We start from the raw sequence: 5,176 nt of genomic DNA, 5'->3' as shown, positions 1-5,176 counted from the left end.
ACATGGTTACATGAATTTAATGAAGCTCCCATTCTGATAGAGGTGACACCTCTGAACTACAGTTTTCTTTGTGAGAGCAGACAGCAAAGAAAAGGTGGAGGGGTGGCTACTTTGTTTAAAGATTTATTAGAGTGTAAAAAAGTATTCCTGGGCAAATTTGACTCTTTTGAATATTTGGCTCTCCGGGTAAAGAGCCCTGTCTGAACCATGTTCTTGAATATTTACAGGCCTCCTAAGTCCAAAACAAACTTTATCATTGATTTTAATGAACTTTTATCTGTGATATGTGTTGATTATGACTGTTTAATTATTGTTCACATGGACAATCCTGAAGACAGAAGTGTAATAGATCTATGTGACACTCTTAGAAATTTTGGTTTGACTCAACATGTTAAACAGCAAACACACAAACAGGGACATATTTTGAACTTGATCATCACTAAGGGTCTAAACATTTCCAAGGTGTCTGTAACTGATGTTGCTCTATCTGACTACTTTTCTGTTATTTTTGAAAGCATCATCTGCAATGACTCCAGTTTGCCAAAGAGACATGATAAGAAAACGCATCTTTAAGGACGGTGCTGCTGAAACCTTTAACCAGATTTACTCTTCTACCTCCACTTTGCCCTGTAACATTGTAGATGAGATGGTAGAAAACTTCATTCTAAAATCTCGAACATCATTGATTCATTTGCTTCGATTAAAGTGAAAGTCGTTTCTGGGAGGAAAATGTCTCCATGGAGAAGTGCTCCACCAGTCAGAAGAGAAAAAAAGGAGTGTCGAAAAGCTGAATGCAGGTGGCGAAAGACTGGACTCCAGGTTCACTATATGATCCATAAAGAAAGATTATACAGATATAACCTACAACTGAAAAATGCAAGGGAATCTTTCTTTTCTGAAATCATCAGCAAAAATAAATTCTTTACTGAAAAAACCCAAAAGATCAGAGGGGCAGTCAGCACATCCACATCAACTCCAGTACCAATGTTGTCTCCAACTAGAACTGATTTTGACAAAATTTCCCAATTTCACCAAATAAATTGCAAAAACTTAGAAGAAATCGTACAGCAACTAAGCTCTTCTTCCTGCTGTCTCGATGTTTTACCCACAGCTTTCCTTAAGAAAGCTTTGCCTGTAATAACATCTGATTTAACACAAATAATAAACACGTCCCTTTTGTCAGGTGTTTTCCCCCAGGCCCTGAAAGCAGCAATTATCAAACCTCTATTGAAAAAGAGCAACTTGGACAAGCTGCTACTACAGAACTACAGGCCTATATCAAACCTCCCCTTCATCAGTAAGATTATTGAAAAAGCTGTGTTTCAGCATTTAAACAACTTCCTAACAACGACCAACCGCTTCGATGTCTTCCAGTCAGGCTTCCTGCTCACCACAGTACAGTGACTGCTCTTGTCAAGGTGTTCAATGAGATCCGTATAAATGCAGACTGTGGAAGAACCACAGTGCTGGTATTATTGGACCTTAGTGCAGCATTCGCCACCATTGATCACTCCATCTTATTAGAGCGCCTGGAAAACTGGGTCAGCCTTTCTGGTACAGCACTCAACTGGTTTAAATCCTACTTGAAGGACAGGGACTTTTTTGTGTCAGTAGGTAACTTTACATCAGAGACCACAAAAATCACATGTGGCGTTCCCCAAGGGTCCATCTTAGGGTCCCTCCTATTCAATATCTACATGCTCCCCCTAGCTCAGATTTTAATAAACAACAGCGTAAGTTATCATAACAACACACAGCTATATGTTACGATGTCACCAGGTGACTATGAACCCATTCAAGTGCTGGGTAAATGTTTAGAAGAAATCAATGCTCGGATGGGCCAAAATTTTCTTCAGCTGAATCAAAACAAAACTGAAGTAATAATCTTTGGACCAAAGGAAGAGTGTTTAAAAGTTAGCACACAGCTTCAGTTAATACAGCTAGAAACCACCAGTCAGGCTCGAAACCTGGGTGTAGTGATGGACTCAGACCTGAACCTTCGGAGGCACATAAAGACAGTAACAAGGTCGGCCTTCTATCACCTAAAGAACATCTCCAGGATTAAAGGACTAATGTCTCAGCAGGACCTTGAAAAACTAATTCATGCGTTCATCTTTAGTAGAATTGATTACTGCAACGGTGTCTTCACAGGTCCGCCTAAAAAGTCAATCAGACAGCTGCAGTTGACCCAGAACGCTGCTGCCCGCATCCTCACTAAAACTAAGAAAGTGGAGCACATCACTTCGGTTCTAAAGTCCCTACACTGGCTCCCTGTAGCTCAGAGAATAGACTTTAAAATACTTCTGTTAGTCTATAAATCACTGAATAGCTTAGCACCAAAATACATTACAGACTTGTTGTCAGTGTATCAACCACCCAGACCTCTCAGGTCATCTTGCTCAAATCTACTCTGCACACCCAGAACCAGAACCAAACACGGAGAAGCAGCTTTTAGTTCTTATGTTCCACTAATTTGGAATAAACTCCCAGAAAACTATAAAAGCGCCGAAACCCTAAGTTGCTTTAAATCAAGATTAAAAACGTATTTATTTAGAGTGGCCTTTGACTGTGCCATCTAGGCATGATTAGTTGCGTTTTCAGTCCAGTTTTCCTTTCATTTTCTTATCCATCATTCTATTCTATTCTTTTTATTTATTTATTTTTTTTTTTAAATTACTTCTGTTGTTTGATTTTATCATTTGATTTGTTTTTCTCTGTGTGTATCTGTGTTTATTTTCTTTGTGATTGTATTGTAATTGCATGTACAGCGCTTTGAGTGTCTCATTGCTGAAAAGCACTATATAAATAAACTTACCTTACCTTTTATTGTTTTTTGTTTTTTAAATCACACTGTGAAATTAAAGATTGTATGATACTATCTGGTGTCAGCTGTCCTACTCTAGATTTTACAGACTTTCCTTTTGTATAGACTAGGAGCCTAAACTATGTGTTATGCAGGGTGTTTGTTAGTTATGATGCTGGTAAGATGCTTAATTTGGTCAGATGATGTGGGTGGAGCCTAGGGGAAAGAAGGAAGGTCGAGGTGGGAGACAGAAAAGATGGGGAGTGAAGGCTAACAGTTTTTTGACCTCCCTCTCTCCTTTTTGTTTAACTAACAACATGTGGATAAGTCGCTTTTCCTTATTTTTCTCTTTTGTTGTACATATTCGGTTCATTAAGTAAACATTTTGAATGCAAGACATCTCTGAGAATTTATTTTTTTATTTTTTTTGTCTGGATGAGAGACATGCAGGAGATAATGGGAGCGTCAGGCTTAGGTTTCATTTAATGAGGATCAACATTTTCGTCAAAAAACTGCTTCGCATGGATTCTGGATTTAAAGACATGCTGGATATTTTTTGGATTAAAGATCAAGCTGGAAAGAATGGACAACATAAAGCTGTAAGTGGCAATATTTTCTGTTGATGGATAGTTGATAACAAGGACAAGGATAACAAGAATGTTTCGGCTAATTGCTACCTTGTGAGGACAGTCAGGTGCAGTGGATTCCTGCTATTTCATACGTGTTGTTTTTTTTTCGGCTTTTAGTAAATAACGAGTGGACAGCTTGCTCAATATGGATGAACAGGATATTGGAAAGCGGACAGTAAAAATTACTGAAAAGGCTATGGAAGAACACAGGGCTAGACAAATCCAAGCTCGCAGATACAAGTTATCCCAGCTAACTACCTTGAAACAAAAAATTGAGCAGTTAATGGACGATGATAGAAATGCTGACATGGTAAAAAATAATCTCCGTGTTGATTTTAGTAGACTGCAGCTGGAGTTTTCTGACTTAAACGTAAGTTTAAAACAGTACATGACAGAGGAGTTTTTGAATGATCAAAAGGACTGGTTTGATCCTAAAATGGATACAATCAATACATTTTTCTGGAAATGCGAGGATTGGATGAAAGAGGTTTTAAAACGTACTGAAATGGCTGAAAGGTGTGATAAACAGGTAACACCTGAAGACAGTAGGTCAGCTTTGTCAATGTCTACAAGGCGCAGCATGCATGGGTCACAAAGTGGAAGCGTTTCTTCAACGTCTTCATCCATACAAATAAAATTCAGAAATGGAGCGTGCATCATTACAGGCTAAAGCTGCTGCTTTGCAAGAAAAATTGGCAATTGAAAGAGAAGAAGCAGATTGGCATGCACAGAAAAGATTTAGATTAGCTCAAGAAAAACTAAGAGATGACGAGTTTGAAGCTGAGCAGCAAAGAGTAGAAGCGGCAATAAAGGCTAAGAAGGAAATCCACGCCATACAGACTGCCTTGGCTGAGGCAGACACAAAAATGGAAGTTTTGTAAAAATATGAAGGTACTCAGGAAGTTAAAAGCATTGTAGGAACAGATGAAAGGGGGGGATAAAACAAAGACATATGCCACCTTGCTAAAACAGCTGTATAGTGTGAAGCCAATGCCTTCTGAGGATCATGTTGTTCAGTCCATTAAACCACAAAATTCTCCAAATACTCCAATTGCAAATTTCAATAATGGATCAGTGTTAGATGGTCTTTGCAAGGCAGTATCTCAGCAGGCTACTGTAACCGAGTATCTCGTTAAGAATCACATATCATCACTTTTGCCTGACCTCACGATTCCAACATTCAAAGGAGACCCATTGGAGTACAAATCCTTCATCAGGGCTATCGAGCATGGAATTGAAGGCCGTACTGACAATGATTTAGATCGTCTTCAGTTTTTGCTGCAGTACACAGGTGGACAACCACATGAACTAGTAAAAAGCTGCCTCCACATGGAACCTTCAGTTGGTTATCCTCGTGCTAAACAGATGTTGAAGGACTTTTTTGGTGATGACTATAAAATAGCTGAAGCATATATAAATGCCAATACCCTTACCAATGCACTGGTAAGGCCTACGCCAGGGCATTGGAGAGGAGAGTCCGGCCGATAGTCGAACCCCGGCTTCAGGAGGAGCAGTGTGGTTTACGTCCCAGCCGTGGAACACATCTAATCATCTGCTTTTACTCAAAGTCAAACCAGATTTACCACCTGGAGCATTCAACAAAGATGATCAGTACGTTAGACGCAGATGGAGACAGGTCCAGTATCTTTCGGATGTCTTCTGGAAACAATGGTGTAAGGAATATAGACTTTTTCTTTTGTATAGACTTTTCCTTGATGACCACGAGAAAATAATCCAAGAAAAG

Source organism: Girardinichthys multiradiatus, chromosome 5 (genome assembly GCF_021462225.1).
Source record: "Girardinichthys multiradiatus isolate DD_20200921_A chromosome 5, DD_fGirMul_XY1, whole genome shotgun sequence".
Lineage (NCBI taxonomy): Eukaryota > Metazoa > Chordata > Actinopteri > Cyprinodontiformes > Goodeidae > Girardinichthys > Girardinichthys multiradiatus.
This window is presented reverse-complemented; position numbering follows the sequence as displayed.